Below are 26,181 nucleotides of genomic sequence, written 5' to 3'. Positions count from 1 at the left end.
AAATGGATATGAGAAATTCTATTAACTTGTCTAATGGAGAAGTAAGAAAGCTGGGCCTCTATTCAGGATGATGGATGGGAAAAAAGAGTCAGAAATTTGACACTGCCCATACTTTAATTAGTACTCCCATGAAAAATAGAATCACTAAACTACACATTTAAAAAATAAAAAGCTCACATGAGAATAGAAAACACCATGAGGAAGATGATCACACTGGTGAATTTGCATCACAAGAATTGGAGATAATAGGCCAGGCATGTTGGCTCATGCCTGTGATCTCAGTACTTTGGGAGGCTGAGGTGGGTAGATCACCTGAGGTCAGGAGTTCAAGGTGGCCAATATGGTGAAACCCCGTCTCTACTAAAAATACAAAAATTAGCTGGGCGTGCTGGTGCATGCCTGTAATCTCATTTACTGAGGAGGCTGAGGCAGGAGAAGCCTTTGAACCTGGGGGGTAGAGGTTGCAGTGAGCTGAGATTGCACCACTGCACTCCAACCTGGGTGACTGAGAGAGGCTAGAAGCCACAAGACAAAAACAGGATAATATAATACATAAATAGGAGGATTCGAAAAGGAGCTATATAGACATGATAGAAAGTAAAATATGGCCATTATGGGACAATATCCCTCAAATAATGAGTCTAAATGTAGCTTAGACGCAGCTGAAAAGAGTATTATTTAAGAAGGGGAAAGATCTCAGGAAATTATTCAGGATGTAGCATAGAGAGATAAGGAGAAAGAAAATATGAAAACAAGTCAAGAGATGTGAAGCAGAGATTAAAAAGCATACTGAGGCTCCAGAAGAAAAAATAAAAAAAGTGTACACCCAGACATCAACATAGTGAAATAGCAGAACACGAAAGTCAAAGCAGAAATAAAAAAAGCTGCCAAGGATAAAATATTGATTATCTATGGAGAATGACAATCAACTAATAACAAGGTTCTTTTCAGAAATAATAGATGCCAGAAGATAATAGAATGATGAATATATAAGACTGAGGGAAAATAAGAGTTCACCTAGAATTTTACACCCAAATTACCAATCAGGAGAGAGGATGATGAAATAGAGACATCTAACAGTATATGAAGACTGGGAGAGTTTCCTACTCACAGACCCTGCTAAAAGGAATGAAAGATATTTACTTCGTGGTAAAGCACAGTACAGAAGGAAAGAATAGTATGTAAGGAGCATTTGGTGGGGAAAATTGATGTTTGTGTATTAGGTTTCTCTATAGAAACCTATCGGCTATGTTTATGAGGTTATATATATATATATATATATATATATATACATATATATATGTATTTCATATATATATATTTAATTTTACTTTAAGTTCTGAGATACACGTGCTAAACGTGCAGGTTTGTCACATAGGTATACATGTGTCATGATGGTTTCCTGCACCTATCCACCCATCATGTAGGTTTTTTTTCTAAATTTATTTATTATACTTTAAGTTCTGGGGTGCAGGTGCAGATCGTGCAGGTTTGTTACATATGTATACACGTGCCATGATGGTGGTTTGCTGCATCCATTGCCCTGTCATCTACATTAGGTATTTTTCCTAATGCTATCCCTCCCCAATCCCCCCATCCCCTCCTATTTCTCCCCTAACCCCCCACCCCCCAGGTCCCAGTGTATGATGTTCCCCTTCCTGTATCCTATCTGTGTGTTCCCATTGTTCGACACACACTTATGAGTGAGAACATGCAGTGTTTGGTTTTCTGTTCTTGTGTCAGTTTGCTGAGAATGATGGTTTCCAGGTTCATTTGTATCTCTGCAAAGGACATGAAATCATCCTTTTTTATGGCTGCATAGTATTCCGTGGTGTATATGTGCCACATTTTCTTTATCTAGTCTATCATTGATGGGCATTTGGGTTGGTTCCAAGTCTTTGCCATTGTAAATAGTGCTGCAATAAACATACATGTTCATGTGCCTTCATAATAGAATGATTTATAATCCTTTGGGTATATGCCCAGTAATGGGATTGCTGGATCAAATGGTATTTCTGGTTCTAGATCCTTGAGGAATCACCGCACTGTCTTCCACAATGGTTGAATTAATTTACAGTCCCATCAACAGTGTAATTTACTTTCCTACCAACAGTCTGGGGCCTTTCCAGCATCTGTTTTTTCTTTTTAATAATAGTCATTCTGACTAGTGGGAGATGGTATCTCATTGTGGTTTTGATTTACATTTCCCTGATCATTAGAGATGCTGAGCATTTATTCATATGTTTGTTGGCTGCTTGTATGTCTTCTTTTGAGAAGTGTCTGTTCATGTTGTTTGCCAATTTTTAATGAGTTATTTGTTTTTTGCTTATTGAATTAAGTTCCTTATAGATTCTGGATGTTAGACCTTTATTGGATACATAGTTTGCAAATATTTTCTCCCATTCTGTAGGTTGCCTATTTATTCTGTCGATAGTTTCTTTTGCTATGCAGAAGCACCTTAGTTTAATTAGGTCCCACTTGTCACTGTTTTTATCAATGGCTTTTAAGACTTATTCATAAATTCTTTCCCAACTTGTTTCCAAAACATAATTCTTATCCAGAATGGTGTTTCCTAGGTTTTCTTCTAGGATTCTTATGGTTTGAGGTCTTATATTTAAATCTTTCACCCATCTTGAGTTAATTTTTGTATATAGTGGAAGATAGGGTTCCAGTTTTAATCTTCTGCGTATGGCTAGCCAGTTATCCCAGCACCATTTATTGAATAGGGAGTTCTTTTCCCATTGCTTATTTTTGTCAACTTTGTCAAAGATCACATGACTGTAGATGTGCATCTTTATTTCTGGGGTCTCCATTCTGTTTCATTTGGTCTATGTATCTGTTTTTTGTGCCGGTACCATGCTCTTTAGGTTACTGTGCCTTATAGTACAGTTTGAAGTCAGATAATGTGATGCCTCTGGCTTTGTTCTTTTTGCTTGAAGTTGCTTACGCTACTTGGGCTCTTTTGTGAGCCCATATGAATTTTTGAATAGTGTTTTCTAGTTCTGTGAAAAATGATATTCATAGCTTGGTAGGCATAATGTAGAATTTGCGGATTGCTTTAGTCACTATGGCCATTTAAAAAATATTGATACTTGTAATCCATGAGCTATTTTTTTAAATCACATTTGTAATTACTTCATTAAAGTCTTGAAGCCCTCCAAATTATCCAGGAGGGTTGGAATCAACTTCTTCCAAATTCATGTTAATGTTGACATTTTGGCTTCCTCTCATCAATTATGAATGTTCTTAATGACATCTAGAATGGTGAATCCTTTCCAGAAAGTTATGAATATATTTTGCCCAGAACCATAAGAGGAATCATTATCTATGTCAGTTACAGCATTATTAAATGTATTTTTTAAATAATAAGGCTTAAAAATTGAAATCTCTCTTTGTTCCATGGGATGCAGAATAGATATTGTGTTAGCAGGCATCAAAACAAAAGTCCTCTCCTTGTCCATGTCCAGCAGAGTTCTTGGGTCACCAGGTACATTGTCAATGGGGAGTAATATTTTGAGAGAAATCTTTTTTCTGGCTAGTAGGTCTCAACAGTGGGTTTAACGTTTTCAATTAACCTTGTTGTAACCAGATGTGCTATCACCTAGGCTTTACTATTCTATTTATAGAGCACAGGCAGAGTAGATTTAGAATCACTCTCAGGAACCCTAGGACTTTTGAAATGGCAAATGAATACTGGCCTCAAATTAATGTCACTAGCTGCATTATCCCCTAATAAGGAGAGTCAGCTTTGAAGTTTTGAATTCAGACACTGACATTTTCTCTGTACCTATGAAAGTCCTAGGGGGCATCTTCTTTCAATAGAAGGCTATTTCTCCATTGAAAATCTGTTGTTTTGTATAGTCACAAAGTTTCTTAGCTAAATCTTCTGGATATTTCATCAAGCTTTTTAGCTAGATCTGGATAATTTTTGCTGCTTTGACATCAGCACTTGCTTTACTTGGTTTACTTTACACTTTTATATTATGGAGATGACTTCTTTCCTTAAATCTCTTCGACCAGCCTCTGCTAGCTTCCAACTTTTTCCTGCAGATTTTTTTTTTCACCTCTCTCTGGCTTCACAGAAGTAACAAGAGTTAGGACCTTCCACTGGGTTAGGCTTTGGCTCAAGAGAATGTTGTGGCTGGTTTGATTCCTTAGCCAAACAAATCATGAAAACTTTCTTCACATAAGCAATAAGGCTGTTTTGCTTTCTTGTCATTCATGTGTTTACTGGAGTGGCACTTTTCATTTCCTCAAGGATGTTTTCTTCACCTCACAACTTGGCTGTTTGGTGCAAGAGGCCTAGGATGTGGTCTGTCTTGGCTTTCAGTATGTCTTCCTCACTAAGCATAATCATTTCTACCCTTTGATTTAAAGTCAGAGTTGTGACTGTTCTTTTCACTTGAACACTTAAGAGGCCATATAGGGTTGTTAATCGACCTCATTTCAATATTCTTGTGTCTCAGGGAATAGGGAGACTCAAGGAGAGGGAGAGAGACAGGGGAATGGCTGGTCAGTGGAACAGTAAGAACACAGACATTTGTGTTGAATAGGTTTGTCATCCTTTATAGGTGTGGTTCATGGTACCCCAAAACATTTACAATGGTAACATCAAAGGTCACTGATTACAGATCACCATAACAGATATAAAAGTAATGAAAAAGTTTGAAATAGTGCAAGAATGATTAAAATGTGTCATAGAGACACACAGTGAGTACATGCTCTTGGAAAAAGGGCATGAATAAATCTTCTTAAGGAAGGATCGCCACAAACTTTCAATTTATCAAAACATCTGCAAAGTGTAATAAAGTGCAGTGCAATAAGACATGTATGTTTGTATTTTAAAATATACAAAACAATACACAATCTTGCATATATTACTAAAAATATATAAAAATATAAAAATGGAACATATCTTTAAGATAATGATTGTCCTTGTGGAAAAATAAGGAATGAGACAGGAGAGAGATACTAAGCTTGAAATGTATGTGTAATAGTATTTTATGTAGAAATATCCAGAGAAAACATGGAAAAATGACAAAATTCATAAATGATCTGTGCTGGACACTTGGCTATTTTAATGCATTACATTTCTGTATGTTTGAAATATTTTATAGCGGTATTTCAAAGCTCTAGAGTTATTCTCTTGTGCTGTTACGTTTGGGAATGGACAGAATAGATGACTCTCTGTCACCTTCCAGTTCGACTTTTGGTCAAGTCAATAAATTACTTGAAAAGCGCCTTGATGAAGCTTATGTAGACCCAAGCCTCTTTGTGTTTCTGGAGAAGTTAATAAGAATTGGGCCACAAAACTGCTGAAGACTTAAAGGGAGCAATTTTATCTTGGGCTGTCACATTGAGTAAGTGGCTTCTGTTCGGGCCATCTGTTCTAGGCAGAGTGCACCACATCCCATCCTGTATGGCTGGCAGGGTCTCATTCTCATCATTATCCCTCCAAGAGCTCTAGACTGGAATTTAAAAAATTTCACATTGACACATGGGGGAAATTGTTGATGGGAGAAAGTCTCTAGATGACACGTTTTCACCCCTGGCATTTTTCATGGGAGAGGGAAGGGGTGTGTAAAAGTATAATTAGATGATTCTTCAGAGTTTTTCCCAATTGAGCGCTGTGGGTAGGGCCTCCTGCAACCCCAGCAGACCTATCACCCATTTTTTGCCAATGTGTTCCTTTCAATTACTCTTAATATCACATCCAGAATTAGAGATGGAAGAAATAATTGGGTCAGCTCATCTTTGCTTTGCCAAGGCAGGTGTTTTCTAACATGTTTCCTGTGGTAGTGCCCAGTTGTTAATAATATGCCTGTGCACTGTGCAATTATTCTGATAGTAGAGGGAAGATGATAATCAGAGCCTGTTCCACGCTACAAGGACCGTTTCACCAAGCCCTTCTATGCAGCATTATTGGGGGGAAGTCACTGATTTCCACATCTGCATTGAAAACCTTTGACAGAAGCTCCCTTGCAAATCAGGAGTGAGAAGGAATGGAATGTTTTGGGTGATAAGAACAGCTTCATATCACCTTGTTTTTAGTGTCTTAGTTCTAGCCAGATACAGTCTAGCCACAGGAAGCATATAATCACAGTCTTAGATATTTCAGGACAGCTTTGGTTAGACAGATCTATCCTGTGGTCCTCCTAGCCCTTGGCAGATGATGGTCATTGTAACCATAATTCCTTCAGCAATGGAACCAGCCTCTTTTAGCTATGAGTCATGTGGCTCTTAGCGCCTGTACTTATTTTTATTGTGGCATATATGATTTTGTGTTGTAATGACCTGTTTGTCTCTCCCACTATATAGAGCTCTTTGAGAATAAAGATCGTATCTTTTTTGCCCGTCTTTCCTCAGGATCCCAGCATAGTATATGATACGTAATTTGTGTTTTGTGAATATTTTTGAGTGGATGAATTAAGTCTTGGTCTTAGGCTGTCATGAAAGAGAGGTGGTTATGATGCTCCAATTATAGGGGTGCCATGGTTAGGTGGCATAGTTAGTGCTGGCAGATTACTGAGTTCATTCAGTAAGAATTTGAGTGTTTTTGAGCCAGGAAGGCATGATGTTAGAGGTCATACGCAGTCCAAGAGAGAAGATATATTTCCTGTCCCACAGGAGCAGGGGAAATAAGATAGAATTCAAATAATTAATGAGATAGGATGCTAATTGGGAATGTTGACAAAAACATTTAAATGGGCTAGAAGTTGACAGTTTTGGTTAGTTTAAAATAAATTGGTACTATCTGGTTGGGGAAAACCTATTCTGTTGGAGTTTTAGGAAGACAGTAAGTAGTATCCCATTTCCCCTGTTCCCACTTTGAAAAATATTTTTAATATGTGCCTCCTGAGAACAAGAATACTTTCCTATATGGCCATAACACAATTATTAAACCCAAGAAATTTAAAATGGATTCTAGGCTCTTTCAGTAGACAGACCTGGGGGGAAAAATGTGTATTTCTCTCTAATTAAAATAGAATCTCATCCAGTTCTTCCTCACTCTCTCATGTTCTATGTTTGCATCTCTCTTGTCCTTTTTGATAACTTGTTAAATCAATATATTTATGCATTTTTTTCTATCTTTAAATACATGCAAATGCTTTCAGGATTTTAGTACTAATATACTACCAATAACAAACCTACTGAATAAAGTTCAAGATTTTTTTGGTAGTTCTTTTTGCTCTTAAAATATATCCTATGAAATGTATGTAATCAGATGATTGTGCTAAAACACTACCTGAATTCTTTTTTTTCTCTATGTGGTATTGATATCAAGCTGATATACAATTATATTAATTTGTTTCTACTTCCCTTACATTTTAGGATTTTTCATCTTGTTTAACATTAATTTTGAAAATGAAAACCAACTACATGTTTCAAGTCAAAACTACACAAAAGATATGTTCAGAGAAGTCTCTCTGTCATCTTTTTTCTTTCTACCTCCATTTCTACCCTTCCCATAGAATGATTTTTTATTAGATTCTACGTAATCCTTATGTTTATGATAAATGAAGTAAATATGTGTCTGTTCTTCCCCTTTGTTCTCAAGCAAGAAGTAGCATGCTCAATAACTCTTTGGAACTTTGATTTTTAAAATTAACAACACATCCTGGAAGTTATTCCATGTCACTCTATAGAAAGCATTCTCATTCTTTCTTTAAATCACTACACATTACTCTGGTGTGTGGATGTACCACAAGTACACAATTCACCTACAGATGGCCATTTGGGCTGTTTCCAACAAACAACACAGCAATGAATAACTTCCGCAGATGCTGTTTCATATTTGTAGAGGTGGTTTCTCAAGGTAAATTCTAGAAGTGAGATTTCTGGGTAATGAATTACCCACTTGCATTCGGAGTCAATTTGAAACAGAGAAGTCAAGCAGGTGGAGAGGAGAATGTCAGCTTTCTTACTCTTATGTCATCTGGTAAAGGTGGCTCTGATGCTTCCTATCCTAAATCCCTGGAGCAGTCTTTACCACCCAGTGCAGGCCATTCTAGAAAACTGTGGGCAGACTCTCGATGGGCAGAGCTCCTCCTGCTAAGCTTATGGCCTTGTCCATGGGAGACTCAAATACTTACACTCTGAAGGAAGGCAGATGCCAAGGGATATAAAAGAGATAGAGCCACAAGGTATAAGTATCTCAACTCCACCAGTCAGAGAAATCTCTCCTTGGGGAGAAAAAAGTAAGGGGCAGAGAGAGGCCAGGAGTGTCACTCTAATTTACGACCTTCTATGTGGAAACATGAAGATGAAGGAAAATGTGCCCCCTTTCCCCAATGCCCTGTAGCCACTAGTATCAGGCTCTTTAATGGACTCTGGTGGGGTGGGTGAGGGCTTAGAAGGTCTAAAGAATGAATAAAAATGAAAGAGTAAAACCAAATAAAACCTAGAAACCTTGGAGTTTATTAATCACATATTTAGTTGAATGGCCTAAAAAACTGTACCAGCTCCCCTCTGCTTGGTATAATTTAAAATTAAAATTGTTTAAAAATTAATTTAAAATGTAAATTAAAAATTCTGGCACCTCTCTGCCATGATAGAAGGTGTAGGGAGGGGATTGGGTGCACCGTGTGGACGGGACTATGCTGGAGGTTGTGTTCATTGCTCTCATGCCATGTGATTAGCGGGGCGTTAGGGAGGATCATTGTGTTACACACTTGGTTCTGCTGAAAATGTCCTGAGTAGGTGTGGTAACTATAAGAGGTAGGGAGGCACAGATCATTCTTCTCACCTATAAAGTATTGCAGAGGCATTCGGAATAGGAGAGGTGCATTTGTTGTTTAAATTTTCCAGAGGCTGTTTGGCCAATAGCTATGCATTTAAATATTTTATATAAAAGGAGAGCAGTGCATTGAGTTGTCAAACTGGTAAATTCAGGAATACCAGACTCAAAAAAAAAAAAACCTTAAAGAAAATATTTCCATATTGTCCTTAGAATATTAAAAATTAAACATGTTCAATCATGTTTTGTTGCAAGCATATAAAATTCATACTCAGAACCTGATGATGGAAAGATTTTGGATTTCTCTGAAGTTTCGCTTATTTTCAAATATATAATTTTTTCTGCTTACCTTGTGAAAGTTGAAACCCTAGAGAAATGCTTTATAGAGAAAGTGTGAATTCTTCACAGTCTTAGGCCTCACGGATAACTTTTTAAATGTAGTTTGGTATAGAGCCTTCCAGCATTTTCCCTTTCCATCTCTGCGATAGCATGTATTGCACTTTGTGCGGGGAAAATTCAATTATATTGTTTTGCAACTCACATTTTTTTCAATTTCTATGTTCTGGATACTTTTGTAGCAGATATACACAGCCTGGGAGCCTAGACCACCTCCTTCTCCCAGAAGCTCCCTTGCATGCTCCTTGTCCTAGCTTACATTGGTGTTAGGTGATTCTTTATGTTTTTATATAACCTCCCCTGCAGAAAGAGTTGATTTATTCATGCTGTGTGAATCAGTGTCTTTCCTTGGCATATTTCAAATTGAGATGAGGAAGACATTTCCCTTTGAAGGTGATATGAGGACATTTGGCTTAGTTACTCTCAGAATGGAGGAAGCCAACATAAAGCCAATGGCAGAAACACAAAGGGGGTGTTGGAAAGGAGAGTCCCAGTAGTGTCTTAGCCCCTGGGTTGAGCTGTTCTTTTCTTACAGTGTAGTTGATCAGTCACGTTCTACTTCCTTGATTTGGAGGAGCCAATAGCTTTTCTTTTTTTCTTCCTAACCTAGTTTAAATTATATTTCTCACTGCTTATATTAAAACATGTCTTCATTCATACATCTTGCTATGCTAATATATCAATATTGTCCATTTTATTGGGTAGATTATATTTTATTAATATATGAACTCATATTTTAAAACTTCTATTTATAATCATTTGTATTATTTTGAAGCTTTGACTTTAGACAATGCTGCAATGAGCATTCTTTTATACTTGCATAGTTGTTGAATATCTCTAGAGAAAAATCATAGTAGAAAAACAGAAAAGGCTTAGACGTTTTAAATTTTAGTGGATTATATCAAACTACCATCTCCAAAATTGTACTAATACTCTCCAAGATAGTAGCAGATAGTGTGGATTTCCTTACAGCTAGATGTTGCCAATAGTTTAAATATTTGCAAATGCAATAGGAGAACAATAATTTCTAGTTTTAACTTGCATTTTAAAATTATTCCTGTGGAGGAGCACCTTTAACATGCTTATTACATATAGTAGGACAAAGATGATGATTAGAGTGGAATTCTTATTGGAAATAATACAAATCAGATTAGAGTGGAACACTATGTGAAAAATGCTAAAAGAAAAACTATCAGCTGATAATTCAATACCCACTGAAATCATTCTTCAAAAATGGAGGTCAAATAAAGGCTTTTGTTGACATATGAAAGTTGAAAGAATTCATCATCCTCAGAGCTCTACTATCAGAAATGCTGCAGAAAGTCCTATGGGAAGAAGGAAAAATGACACCAGAGGGAAATCTGGATCTACATAAAGGAATGAAATGCACCAAAAAAAGTAACTGCATAGATAGGTATAGAATACTTTTTAAAAATAATTATTCAAATCTCACTAGAAGATACTTGTGGACTTTCCTGATAGCTTTCTATTATTGTTTCTAAACAACAAATTGTTTAAAGCAAAAAATAATAATTATATTGTGGGATTCTTTTTTTTTCCCATTTATTTATTTTATTGCATTTTAGGTTTAGGGGTACATGTGAAGAACATGCAAAGTTGTTGCATAGGCACACACGTGGCAGTGTGATTTGCTGCCTTCCTCCCCATCACCTACATCTGGCATTTCTCCCCCTGCTATCCCTCCCCAGCTCCCCACCCCCCACCGTCCCTCCCCTATTTCCCCCCAGCTGACCCCAGTGTGTAGTGCTCCCCTCCCTGTGTCCATGTGCTCTCATCGTTCAACACCCGCCTATGAGTGAGAACATGCGGTGTTTGATCTTCTGCTCCTCTGTCAGTTTGCTGAGAATGATGGTTTCCAGGTTCATCCATGTCCCCACAAAGGACCCAAACTCATCGTTTTTGATGGCTGCATAATATTCCATGGTGTATATGTGCCACATTTTCCCTATCCAGTCTATCGTCGATGGGCATTTGGGTTGGTTCCATGTCCTTGCTATTGTAAACAGTGCTGGAATGAACATTCGTGTACACGTGTCCTTATAGTAGAACGATTTGTAATCCTTTGGATATATACCCAGTAATGGGATTGCTGGGTCAAATATGAGTGAATCGGCAACCAACAGATTGGGAAAAAATTTTTGCAGTTTACCCATCTGACAAAGGGCTGATATCCAGAATTTACAAAGAACTAAAGCAGATTTACAAGAAAAAAACTAACAAGCCCATTCAAAAGTGGGCAAAGGATATGAACAGACACTTTACAAAAGACATACGTGAGGCCAACAAACATATGAAAAAATGCTCATCATCACTGGTCATAAGAGAAATGCAAATCAAAACTACATTGAGATACCATCTCACGCCGGTAAGAATGGCGAACATTAAAAAATCTGGAGACAGCAGATGCTGGAGAGGATGTGGAGAAGTAGGAACACTTTTGCACTGTTGGTGGGAGTGTAAATTAGTTCAACCATCGTGGAAGACAGTGTGGCGATTCCTCAAGGACATATATTGTGGGATTCTAACATGTAGAATTAAAACATGTGACAATAATCATACAAATGTCATAAATATGATAATAGTACAAATATCATAAAAGAGGAAACAGAAATATACTATTATAAGATTCTTATGCTATAGCCAAAGTGGTAGAATATCATTTGAACACAGACTGTGAGAAGTAAAACATGCATACTATTTGCCCTGGACCAATCTCTAAAATGATGTCAAAAGGATTAGAGCTGAAAAGCCAACAAGGCAGAAAAAATGGAGCCATAAAAATACTCCATTAGTCCAAAAGAAAGCAGGAAAAAAGGAGCAAAGAACAGGTGTGACAGAAAACAAATGGCAAGATAATAGACTTAAACTAAGCGATATCAATAGTCACATTACATGTTATTAAACGCTAAAAGGCAGAGAATGTCATATTGGATAAAAATGGAAGATCAATCTATGTAAACACTTTAAATACAAAGATATGTTAGTAAAAGGATGGGAAGATATATAATGTTAATATTAATCAAAAGAAAGTTAAGGTGGTAATATTATATCACATAAAGTAGATTTTATAGCAAAGAATATTACCAGGGATAAAAAGAACCATTTCATAATGATAAAATTAAGAGAAAATAACAACCCTAAATAATTATGCAATTAATAACAGAGTGTCAAAATATCTGAAGCAAAAACTGAAATAATTCTAAGGAGAAATAGATATTTACACAATTGCAATCACCAATTAAAAAGCCCTTCTATTAATAACCAGTAGAATAAGTAGATGGAAAATCAACTGGAATATGAATTATGTGAACCATGCTATCAGCCAACTGGACCTAATTGACAGCTATAGAATACTTCATCAGACAAAAGTAGAAAATACACATTCTGGTCAAGGGTATACAGAACATTTATTAAAATAGACTGTATTCTAGGCCATAACGAATAAATTTTAAAGGACTCATAAAATTTGTTTTCTTATTGTAATGGACTTATGTTAGAAATAATAATAGAAAGATATCAGGAAAGTCCACAAGTATCCGGAAACTAAATAAACCCCATCTAAATAACTCATGTATCAAAAGAGAAATTTGTACTTTAAATTGAATAAAAATATAAATATAATGTATCAGTATCAATGGGATGCAGCTAAAACAGTAATTGGAGGAACATCTGTAACACTAAATGGCCTGTAGTAACAAAGAAGAAAGATTTTAACTCAATGTTATAAATGTCCAACTTAAGAAACTAGAGAAAGAGCAGCAGATTAAACCCAGAGTAAGTTTAGGACATGAAATAATAAATATTAGAACAGAATTCAATTAAATAGAAAGAAGTAAGAAAAACAATATAACATAGTTCATTATTTAAGAAGATTAATAAAATTGGTAAACCTCTAGTCAGACTGGTCAGGAATAAAACACAGGAGGTAAAAATGATCAATATTCAGATAATTAGAGAGATGACATTACTTCTAATTCTACAGATACTAAAAGGATAATGTGGAAATGTTTGAACAACTTTATGCCAACAAATTTGATGATTTAAGTGAAATGGGAAAATTTCTTGAATGACCAAAACTCTCAAATCTCACTCAGAAAGAAACTCAATTTGAATAGCTCTATATCTATTGAAGAATCTGAATTTATAGTTGAAAGCCTTCCCACAAAGAAAACCCAGGCCTTGATGGTTTCACTGATGAATTCTCCTAAACATTTAAGGAAGAAATAATATTACGGCTATGCAAACACTTCCAGAAAATTAAACAGGACAAAATACTTTCTAACTCTGTAATTTCCAAAATACTTACAGACTAATGTGTCCTATGAAAATAGATGCAAAAATTCTCAACAAAATATTAGCAATTTGAATCCAACAATATATAATCAGGATAATACAGCATGAGCAAGTAAGGTTTGGTTTGGAGATGCAAGGTTGATTTAACATTTGGGAACAAATTGATGTAATTTACCATATTAACAGGCTGAAAAAGAAAAAGCCTTATGAGCTCAATAGACTCAGAAAAAGCATTTGAAAAAAATTCAACATTCATTACTGTTAAAAACTTTCAGCAAATTAGGAACAGAAGAGACCTTCTTCAAGTTGATAAAAGTCATCTACCAAAAACCCATAGCCAACATCATACTTAACTATAGAATATCAAATGCAGCCTCCCTCAGATAAGAAACAAGAGAAGAATGCCTGCTTTTTACCACCTCTATTCAACTGGCCAGTGTAATAAGGCACACTTTCTCTCTCTTACCCCTGCCAAAACAAGGGCATCCAGACTGGAATAAAAGAGGTAAAATTGTCTCTATTCACTGATGACATATTTATGTATAAAAGTTAATGGATCTTCAAAAGTATTTTTAGAACTACCAAGTGAGGTTGGCAAGGTTGCAAGATACAAGCTCAACATACAGAAATAAATTGTAGTACTATAAACTAGGAACAAACAGAAATTTAAAGGAAACAAAACAATGCCATTTTCAATGGCAGACAAATATAAAATACTTTGGGATAAATCTGACAAAAATGTATAAGGTCTGTACAATAAAAAAAAAAACATGCTGAGAGAAATTGTAAAAGACCTAAATACATAGAAAGTTATACTGTGTTCATATAATAATATTGAGAAGAATCAATATTATTCAGATGTCAGTTATTCCCCAAGTGACCTAGAGTTAATGCAATCCCAATTAAAACTCCATTAGACATTTTTTTTTCTGGTAGACCTTGATAACTATTCAACACAATCCCAATTAAAATATCAGTAGGCTTTTTTCCCCATAGAACTAATGTGTGGACCTCAAATTCATTCAGAGATGCAAGATATCTAGCATAATTAAAAGAGCTTTATTATATTAAAGAAAATAGTTGGAGGATTTATACTACTGAGTTCAAGACTTGCATTAAAGCTATAGTAATTAAGACAGTATGATATTGGCATCAAAATGGACAAGTAGTCAATGGAACAGAGTCCAGTAATGACACAGGTACATGTAGTCAATTTATTTTTAACAAAGGTATAAAGGCAATTAAGTGTAGGAAAGACAACCTTTTCAGCAAATGCTATTGAAATAATTGTATACTCCTATTTTAAAAATTAATTTTGATTCCTATCTTATACCTGTACAAAAGTAACTCAAAATGTATCATAGATCTAAATGTAAAAGTTTAAATTATAAAACTTCTAGAAGAATATATAGGAGAAAATATTTGTGACTTTGGGTAGGGCAAGGATTTCTTAGGAATGATATCAAAAGCACAATTCTTTAAAAAAGATAAATTAGACTTTGTCAAAATTAAGACCATCTGCTCTTTGATAGATACTCAAGGGAGTGAAACTACAAGCTATTGACTGAGAAAATATTTGCAAATAAATACATCTGATAAAAGATTTATGTCCAGGATATGTTATTAAAACTCAATAACCACAACAAAAAAAAAGTCTGATAAAAATGGGCAAAAGATATGAATAGATATTCACTGAAGAAAATATATGAATGGCAAATAAGAATAGACTCTTAATATTATTATCACTCAGTTAAATGCAAATTAAAACTACAATGATGGCTGGGAATGGTGGCTCATACCTATAATTCCAACACTTTGAGAGGTAGAGGTGGGTGGATCACCCGAGGTCGGGAATTTGAGACCAGCCTGACCAATATGAAAAAACCCTGTCTCTACTAAAAATACAAGGATTAGCTGGACATGGTGGTGCATGCCTGTAATTCCAGCTACTCAGGAGGCTGAGGCAGGAGAATTGCTTGAACTTGGGAGGTAGAGATTGCGTTGAGCAGAGATTGCACCATTGCAATCCAGCCTGGGCAACAAGAGCAAAACTCCATCCCAAAACAAAACAAAACAAAACAAAACAAAACAAAACAACAGCAAACTACAATGAGATGCTAATATCCAAAGTTTTTTTTTTTTTTTTAACTGACCTTAGCAAATGTTGACAAGGATGTAGAGCAACTGGAACTCTGATACGCTGTTGTCAAGAAAGTGAAATGGTACAACTACTTTGAAAATAGTTTAGCAATTCCTTTAATCATATACTTGTGATCCAGGAATTTATCCAAGGGAAATGAAAACATCTGTTCATACAAAGGCTTGTACACAAATATTTATAGCAACTTTATTTGTAACAGCCAAAAGCCAGAAGTAATCAATGACAATCAACAGATAAGTAGATAATTGTGGTATATTCATACAAGGGAATAAGAGTCACCAACACAAGTAATGAGCTATTAATATATGTAACAACATGGATGAATCTCAAAATAATTAGGCTAAGTGATAGAAGGTAGATTAAAAAAATTAGCATAATACTGTGTCTTTGTTTCTGCTGCCTTAACAAAGTACCATAAACTGGGTACTTTATAAACAGGAGAAATTTCTTACAGTTCTGAAGGCTGGAAGTCCCAGATCAGGGCGTCAGCATTGTAGGGTTCTTGTGAGGGCTCCATTCCAGGTTGCAGACTGCTGACTTCTCACTGTAACCTCACAGAATGGAATGAATGAGTTAGCTCTCTGAGGTTTCTTGTATAATGGGTGCTAATCCTGTTAATTATGTCTCTGCCTTCATGACCTAGTCACCCCTTAAAGGCTGTACCTCCTAATACCATTAAAAAGGAGGCTGGGATTTTAACATATGAATTTGGAAGTTGGGGAGACACAAGCATTCAATCCATAGCAGTATGATTCTCTTCATATAAATTCCTAGAAAATGAAAACTAATCTATAGTAACAGAAGGCAGATCAGTACTTTGAGGGAATGTGGGTGAGTTGGAGATGGCAGATAGGGCAGAATACAGGGAGGGATTATGAAGGAGTACAAGGAAACTTTTGTCATGTGGGATAGATAAATTATCTCAATTACCTTGTTGGTTTCATGGGGTATACAAAGCTTATGAAAGTGAACTTTTTAAGTATGTATGGTTTACTGCATGTACCTCAGGAAAAAGGTTGAAAGAACTGACACCAAAGAAACCAACATTCACCACTGGTGCAGTGCTCTAGAACATGGGCATTAGAGGCGGACACACTTGGGTGTGACATTAGTAGTGTCCACACCGTGGACACTACTTTTTCCATAAGTCTCTATTTCTTCATTATAGAGGCTCATACTGATGAATTAATATTATATTCTGCATACAAAATGGGGATAATAATGCCTCTTCAACAGGGTTGTGGTGAGGATCAGATGCTCTAATACGTGTAAATAGCGTGCATCATAGTAACTACTCAATCTTCAGTCGTTTTTGTTATTATTAGCACATGTTTGGAAAATGAAGGGATAATTCTTATGAAGTGTGCTTTTGGCTCAATGGGAGACTAGTTCAGTGTGTCAAACGCAAATGAAAAGACCCAAGAGGTTGGTTTCTCACTTTAAGTGATCTTGCCACATTCTGAAATTGAGCCTGTTCACTTCTGCTCAGCAACAAGAATGCAAATGTGCCTTGAAGCTTTGTTTGCAGAAAAATATGACATTATTCTTATAACAGGCAGGAACGATTCCCTCTGGAATCTCTGCATTGCTGCCTCTGTCTCTAAGATTTCAGGAACATAAGTTGTAAACAAGCATCTCTCTGTGGCTAATTCCAGTCAGTTGAAAATGAGGCCAGCTTCTAGATACTAGGCTGGAGACCACGATTCCCCCATTGCACTAATCCTGCCTTGTTCCGAAAGCAACATCCTGTAAGAATGGGTTTGTGGATTTGTGAAAGCAGCATTTAATACAGAAAGATGCCTGTTAGTTTAAGCCCAACTTACTGAGTCCTTGTGAAGGCTGCCTGTACTTTTACATTTTAGAAATTGCAGTGCTTTGACGTTGTGCTGGATTTGTAGGAATGATGGTAATATATCACTGAATACTATTTATCTTGGGTATGTTGTAATCAGATTTTGATCCTAATGCCAAACTGCTATAGAGGAGAGGGTAAACCTTTACTATTTTTATGACTGTTGGAGCTGTCTTTGCATGGTTGTTTACAAATTATTCTATAATATAATGCCTTCAATCAGAATGTTTTTAAGATCAGTCGGCAGAATTTTGTAATGCTCCCATCAATTGGAACTCTTGCGTTATTTTCCACAGATAATTGGACCAGTGGCACATATGAGAGACTTCTTAGTCCACATCAAGATGCCAATGATTTGACTGTGTCAGTTACAAGGAGACTTCGTGCTCTCTGGGATGACTAGACTGAGGGCCCTGTGAGAATAAGAACCAGGCTTGACTGTTTATGATCCTATCCATAGCAACAAGCCCAGACCTTGGCTTTTTCTCAGTACTAAATCAATATCTATTCAGTGGCTGATTGATTGCTGGAGTGCTACTCTCTCAACCATTAGAAAAAAACCCTATCTCTGTATCATCTGTCTACCCACCCATCTATTATATCCTTTCCCCTGTTAAAAATATTTTTTCTGTATTCTTGCATTTAATTCTAACAACTCTGTGAGGGAGACTATTATTATCCACCTCTTACAGATAAGGAAACCGAGACACAGAGAGGTTAAGCAATTGCTTGAGGTCACACAGCTGGTGAGTTTGGGAGCTTGTGTAACCTTATTTTCTATGCCTCAACCTCATTGATTTTTTACAAGGACAGTCTTTTCTGTAAGTCCAGGTCTTTGCAATGTGGGAAAAATTGGAATAGGCTAGATTTTCTCTTTCATATTTTTCCTAACCTCATGATTCTAATCCAAGTTGAAGACAGAAAAGGTGAAGGCCCAAAGAAATTTAACTCTGTGTGTTTGTATGTGTATATATATGCATGTGTGCTTGTGTGTGTATGCATAAGGGCATGTGTATGTGCCCTACCTGGGCATAATGGAGAGAGGGCAGAGAGAACCAGCAAGCACAACCTCAGAACCCAGTGAAAATTTGTAATGACTCTGTCTGGAAACACAAGAATAAGACCTTTCTGCATTTAAAACATTCTGTTCACGTATTTTAGGTGAAGGCATTCCCCTGAAGAAGATTAAAAATATAACATAGCTAAAAATTCTCTTGAAACTGAGAAAAACTGTTTAACATTTAATAACAAATTTTGACCCTTAAGCATTAAAGTATCTATCAGTGACTATACATACTCAATCTGATTTTGCTTTTCTGTAGAATTAATCATGGTGACATTTGGATTTTAAGGGAAAATAATTAGGAGGAAAGCAGAAATGGGATCCCTGATCCATGTTCTACTTTTTGAAACTTCTGTGGGTAAATTTTCCTTAACAAAGATGGTTTGGTTTTGCGGATGGCATTATTTCAGTAATGAATAATTCAGAGAAGCAGTCAGTGACTGTTAGCTGAAGACAGGAAACATATCTTTGAATTCTTGTTCATTTTATGGGCCTTTGGAAGCAGCCACCTATCTATATAAAGCTTTCCAAGGGAAAAATGGGCACCATTCTTAAGCTAATGGGAAATAATGGTGTGATCAGTGAAGCTCTTTGCTTGGAAGCCACCAATAGAGCTGAGCCACCTGAACCTCTCCACTTCACTGCTCTGGTGTCTGGACTATTATCAAAGAAAGGATATCCAAATGGCAGCTTTTACAGGGGAAATCAACAATCCACCTGAAGCCATGCTAGTCTCTGGTGTGTGGATCTAGAAGGAACACACAACAGAAAACTGATAAAGGATCATTTCATCCAGCATATCAGGGAAGTGCAAATTCTGCCTTGCTCTGCTGTTTCCCAGTTTCTCCATGTCCAGGATGAAAATACTTTTGCTTTCCAGATTCTGAAACTGTTAGGCAACTGTGCTTGCTGGAGGAGAGCTGATGGGGAATTGTGTGTCATCAATCAAGAGGCTTAACCATCCTCTCTGTTAATTCGGGGACAGAACACTGCTTCTATTTAACTGCCCCCTACCCCAGTTGGTGCAACACCCTTTTCAAGGATTTTTCTTGCATTTTGTTGAACACAAACATAGGAGCAGATATGCCTATGCACAGATGAATGTGTAGAAGTGAATCAAATGAACGAGGGTCTTTCTTTCCACATGCCCACTGCCTCTACCTTTGCCAGCAAGTTCCTGATGACTTGGCAGGGGCTTTTGACCACATCGTGGGTAATAGTAGGGGACATTCCAGCTCAAACACAAACTCTCCAGTTCCATGTGAAGTATACATTTCTGCGACTGTGTTGGTTATTTTGTGTCAACTTGGCTGCTTTAAGAACGTCCAGATAGCTGGTAAATTATTATTTCTGGGTATGTCTGTGAGGGCATTTCTGGAAGAGATTAACATTGAAATCAGTAGATTGGGTGAAGGAGATCTGCCTTTATCAAGATTAAGGGCTGGGTGGTACCAATCATCCTGAAATATTCCTATTGCTCCATCCTTCTGGCAAACCAGTGTGAGGTCTTCGATATTTTTCAAGTCTCAACGACATATCTTTGACTTGAGGCACCAAGGTATGGCAAGCAATTCCCATTCTTCCCAGGAACAACCCCCATGCCATCTCTTTATCCACTAGTCTGGCCCAGCAGGCCAGTTTTCTTATTGATTTTTTTTTAAAAAATTTTTGTTAAGATTCTTTTTTTGTTTGTTTTTAATTGTACTTTGGGTTCTAGGGTACATGTGCAGATCATGCAGGATTGTTGTGTATGTACACACATGGCAATGTGGTTTGCTGCATCCATCCTCTCATCACCTCTCATCATCTCCCCATGTTATCCCTTCCCAACCTCCCCACCCCCCGCTGTCCCTCCCCTAGCTCTCCCCCAACAGACCCCACTGTGTGATGCTCCCCTCCCTGTGTCCATGTGTTCTCACTGTTCAACACCCACCTATGAGTGCGAACATGTGCTGTTTGATTTTTATGCACTTCATTTCTATCACTGCTAAGTCACTTCTTCTGCATACACTTAATTTCATATATATACCTAAATTGCTGGTGATTTTAATTTTCTTCTTTATGCTTTGTGTAATGTACAAGTGTTTTCCAATAAGACATTTACAATTAGAACCTCCTTCAAATTCTCCAAATATTAACCACCAACTACATCCTACCTGTCTTCTATGATTTAACCTAACTTCCCTTTCCACTATGAAGCGTATCCTTTCTTGGGGACCAACTGGATTTTGTATGCCATATCTACCGTAACACTTATTTATTCATTCATTCCTCCATTTGCAGCAATTATTCACTGAGTGCCTCCTATGAGCTGGGCTCTGTTCCAGAACACTGTGCGGCATATACTGTTTACATTTCTGCTTCTCTCCTTGTAAGCCTTGTGTTCCATGTGAAGTATATATTTCTGTAGACTGTGATGGTTAATTTTGTGTTAACTTGGCTGGTTTAAGAACGTCCAGATAGCTGGTAAACCAAACACCTCATGTTCTCACTTGTAAGTGGGAGGTGAACAATGAGAACACATGGACACAGGGAAGGGAACAACACACACTGAGGCCTGTCAGAGGAGTGAGGGGAGGAAGAGCATCAGGATAAATAGCTTATGTATGCAGGGCTTAATACCTAGGTGATAGATTTATAGGTACAGCAAACCACCGTGCCACACGTTTGCCTGTGTAACAAACCTGCACGTCCTGCACATGTACCCCAAAGCTTAAATACAATTTAAAAAAAGAGTATTTAGAAGAGGAGCCCACTGCTTTCAGAGAATAATTATATGGGCAGCCCACATATGTAGGGAAAGCTTTTAAGTACCATCAGGGATCTCACCCAGACCCAGTTTTAAGGAGCAGGGAAAGGTGGGAAAGTCCCGACCTCAAAGGAACTCATAGTCTAATATAAGTGATTCTTAGTTTCTGGGTTACAATAAGGAACAGACGCCAAAACAGCCAACATGAATCTCTGGGGCAGAGGTATGTGGTTAAAAACACATTTTAAAATGCCCATTTCTTTTTTTCCTCTAAAGTCCTTGTCCTTTACTGGGCAAGGGGTAAGGGAAGCAGACAGACCAGTGGACATAGTAGATGGGTGTGTGAGGACAAAATGCTACCCAAAAGCCAGCCAACCCACACTCCCCTGAAATGGATGCAAATGCACTTCAAACTCTGGGCATTGATTTTACACACAGCCTCTTCCAGGGATAAAAGAAGGGTTTCTGGAAAAGCTTCTTGTTACCCTCAACTATGGAGGCAAGTTCTGAGTTCTGGTTTTCCTAGGACTCTAACTCTAGTGACAAAGATCTCTGGAGTAATCAAGCATGGTGGAGTGGCAGGGTGAGGGTTTCAAAAGGAAAAGTGGAAGAGGAGTCCTGCCCAAGCCCTGTGACAATGCCAGTGCCTGTGTATGGCCTCCTAGCCCAACCAGAAACTGACAGAGAAGGATGCACATGGTGAAAAGATATACAGGTATTTAGAATTAGCCAGCTGGACTCAGTTTAGATGATCCCAGTTTCGTGGGCAACATCCAAAGCATCGTAATCAGGAGCCAGTGGAACACATGCCTTCTCTCCATCAGGCCGAATCAGGGCGTGGACCTTGGTCACATCAGTGTCATACAGCTTCCTCACAGCCTGTTTGATCTGGTGCTTGTTGGCTTTAACATCCACAGTGAACGCAAGTGTGTTGTTGTCTTCCATCTTCCTCATGGCAGACTCAGTGGTCAGCAGAGCCTTGATGATAGCGTAGTGGTCAAGCTTGTTTCTCTCGTTTCTCGCTCCTCCGAGGATATTTGGATGGTCTTCAGAGTCGCAGTGTCTTGGGCTGCAGGAAAGTGGGTGGTTTGCGGATCTTCTTCTTTTGTGGCTGTGGACACCTTCAACACTGCCTTCTTGGCCTTTAAAGCCTTCGCTTTGGCTTCGACTTTCGGAGGGACAGGAGCTTCCTTCTTTGCTTTTGGCGCCATCTTGTGAAAAGGGCTAAAATGCCCATTTTCAATACAATCTGCAGAAGGTGAAGTTCTGCCAAGTGTCAGTTAATGATATTCATAGAAAAGCATGCAGGAGCAATTGGTGATAAGATGTGTCATTCCTGGCATGGAAGGGAAAGAGAACATGAGAACTGATTAGACGATAGCATCCATTTGCAGTTGGGACAAGAGGAAAATGCTATTTTGAAAACCTTAGTAGTTTATGACAAAAACAAAGCCATCTCTGGGAGAGATGTTCTCTTCGTTTTGAGGGTCCCTTTAGTGAGCCCCTTTGGTCATGCAGATGGAAGTTAAGGACCTGCCTCTTGCTACTGGGAGCACCTTTCTCATATATTAAATTTGGGATTTTTGTAAACTTTAAAGAAGAGATAGTCAAGGTTTTCACATTCCTTGTTTTGCCAGAGATGGAAGCTTGAATTGCCTTTAGGGCTCAAAGCTTCCCACCTTGGGGGAAATTATTATTTGATGCATTTGGCTGTGCAAAAGATAAAACTACAGTCTGAGTCTGGAATGGGTAATGAGGCATCCCCTGCCTAAGGATGGTGACTCCATTGAGAGTATAGCAACTCTGTAGAGATTTTATCTCAAACAGATTTGCCTTCAGGGAACAAGGACATGATCATGGAAATTTTTTATGGGGACTATGAATTAACTCCAGTGACCTGGCTGCTGCCTCTGGGATAAGGGAAAGCAGGCCATTGAGGATCCCAGGTGAAAATATTTGGTCCATGGGGCTGTGATGCCTGATTCTTTTCCCACTCATGAATTGAATTCTATTATGTGCTCCTTAAACTTTGGAAACAGGTCTGCAATTGCAGTTTGAGTAAGGTTTTTGCAACTGGGCACTGGGCAGATTGTAGAGAGTTGGAGTAAAGTGGCAGAGCAGGTAAGAGTCGACCAGGCATGACAGGTGGGAAGCTAGGGCAGCAGGCCGAGGTGGAGCCATGGGATATGGATGCATTTCCCAAGTATCTTTGGGAACACATGTAGTAGCTTTGTGGGAGGGGCTCAGGTCAGGATTACTTTGTTATTATAGAAAACTGAATGGTAAAAAGGAAGAAAGGGATAGGGAGAGATTCGTTAAGGATACAAAATTACAGCTAGATAAGAGGGATAAGTTCTAGTGCTCTGTACCTCTGTAGGGTGAATATAGGTAGGTACACATTATGTAGTTTCAAATAGCTAGAAGGAGAATATTGAATGTTTGCAACACAAAGAAATGATGTTTTACATGATGGATATGTTTTACTTATACTGATTGGTGATCAGATCAGTATATGTATCAAAACATCACTATGTACCCCATAAATACTTTGTTATTACATCAGTTAAAAAATTAAAAAGTTAGATCCAAAAAAATAAAATAAATAAAACTGGTCTCTAGAGGGCTGTAAAACTTAGTTTGCAGCTGTTGTCACAGGGCTCCAAGGTACCAAGAGGAAAGAGTCCAGGCACTGTATTATTATTCTCAGGCTACCACAACAAAATACCTTAGGCTGGGCAGCTAAACAGAAATTTTAGGCAAGAGAAAGAAATAAAAAGCATCCAAACTGGAAGAGAAGACATCAAACTATCTCTGTTTGTAGCTGATATGATTCCATACCTAGAAAATCTCATAATCTCTGCCCAAAATCCTTGATCTGATAAACAACGTCAAAGTTTTAGGATACAAAAATCAAGGTACAAAAATTGGTAGCATTTCTATACACCCCCAGTGTCCAAGCTGAGAGCCAAGTCAAGAACACACTCCCATTCATAATAGCCACAAAAGAATAAAATACCCAGGAATATAGCTCACCAGGGAGGTGAATGAGCTCTACAAGGAGAGCTACAAAGCACTGCTGAAAGAATTTAGAGGCAACACAAACAAATGGAAAAACATTCCATGTCCGTAGATAAGAAGAATCGATGTTATTAAAATGGCCATTTTGCCCAAAGCAATGTACAGATTCAATGCTAGTCTTATCAAACTATCAATGTCATTCTTCATAGAATTAGAAAAAACTAATTATAAAACTCATGTGAAACCGAAGAAGAGTCAGAGTAGCCAAAGCAATCCTAAGCAAAAAGAACCAAAGCTGGAGGTATCACATTACCTGACTTCAAACTATACTTCAAGGCCACAGTAATCAAAATAGCATGGCACTGGAGCAAAAACAGACACACAGACCAATGGAACAGAATAGAGAGTCAAGAAAATAAAGGGACACATGTACAACCATCTGATCTTCAACTAAGTTGACATAAAACAAGCAATGGGGAAAAGACTCCAACATTTTTATTTAATAACTGGCTATCCTTACACAGAAGATTAAAACTGGATCCCTTCCTTACATTATCTGCAAAAATCAACTCAAGATGGAATGAAGACTTAAATGTAAAACCTAAACTATAAACACCCTGGAATATAACCTAGGAAATACCATTGTGCACATAGGCCTTGGCAAAAATTTCACGGCAAAGATGCCAAAGGCAATTGCAACAAAACCGAAGATTGACAAATGGCATCTAATTAAACTAAAGAGCTTCTGCACAGCAAAAGAAACTATTAACAGAGTAAACTGGCAACCTTACCTACAGAATGGGAGAAAATATTTGCAAACTATGCATTCAGTGAAGGTCTAATATCCAGAATCCATATGGAACTTAAATTACATGCAAAAAAACCTCATTAAAAAGCAGGCAAAGGACACAAACACTTTTCAAAAGAAGACATATGTATGGCCAACAAGTCTATGAAAAAATGCTCAACATCACTAATCTTTAGAGAAAGACAAATCAAAACCACAATAAGATACCATCTCACACCAGTAAAAATGGCTGTTAAAAAGTCAGGCCAGAGGTGGTGGCTTACACCTGTAATCCCAGCACTTTGAGAAGTTGAGGTGAGTGGATCACCTGAGGTCAGGAATTTGAGACCAGCCTGCCCAACATGGTGAAACCCCATCTCTGCTAAAAATATAAAAATCAGCCACGCATGCTAGCATGCATCTGTAATCCTAGCTACTAGGGAGGCTGAGGCAGGAGAATCACTTGAATCTGGGTGGCAAAAGTTGCAGTGAGCAAAGATCATGCCTCTGCATACCAGCCTGGGTGACAGAGCAAGACTCTGTCTCAAAAAAAAAAAAAATAATAAATAAATAAATAAATAAATAAAATAGATGCTGACAAGGTTGTGAAGAAAAGGGAACATTTATGTACTGTTGATGGGAATGTAAATTATTAGTTCAACCATTGTGGAAAGCAGTATGGTGATTTTTTTCAAAGAACTTAAAACAGAATTACCATTCAACCCGGCAATCCTATTAGTTAGTATATACCCAAAAGAATATAAACCATTCTATCATAAAGTCACATGCAAGATTTTGTTAATCACAGCATTATTTACAAAAACAAAGACAAGGAATCAACCTAAATGTGCATCAATGGTAGACTGGATAAAGCAAATGCACATGTGCACTGTAGAATGCTATGCAGCCATAAAAAAGAATGAGATCATGTTCTTTGAAGCAACATGGATAGGATTAGAGGTCATTATTCTAAGCGAACTAATGCAGAAACAGAAAACTCTATTGCATGTTCTCCCTTATAAGCAGGAGCTAAACATGGAGAACACATGGACACAAAGACAACAACAGACACTGGGGCCTACTTGAGAGTAGAGAATGGTGGGA

At 37.5% G+C, this 26,181-nt stretch overlaps 1 long non-coding RNA gene across 1 annotated transcript; it reads right to left on the bottom strand.

Moving 5' to 3' along the window:
• Nucleotides 1-2,789: 2,789 nt before the first annotated feature.
• On the bottom strand, nucleotides 2,790-22,264 carry LOC119468275. Its single transcript, XR_005196934.1, has 3 exons — nucleotides 21,969-22,264; nucleotides 3,775-3,779; nucleotides 2,790-2,800 (listed from the first exon to the last, which is right to left on the bottom strand). It is a non-coding gene; the product is annotated as an uncharacterized LOC119468275 (long non-coding RNA).
• Nucleotides 22,265-26,181: the final 3,917 nt, after the last annotated feature.

Source organism: Cebus imitator, unplaced genomic scaffold (assembly GCF_001604975.1).
Source record: "Cebus imitator isolate Cc_AM_T3 unplaced genomic scaffold, Cebus_imitator-1.0 Scaffold406, whole genome shotgun sequence".
Classification (NCBI taxonomy): Eukaryota; Metazoa; Chordata; class Mammalia; order Primates; family Cebidae; genus Cebus; species Cebus imitator.
Note: the sequence above shows the minus strand (reverse complement) of the source record. Positions and strands in the feature narration are given on the sequence as shown.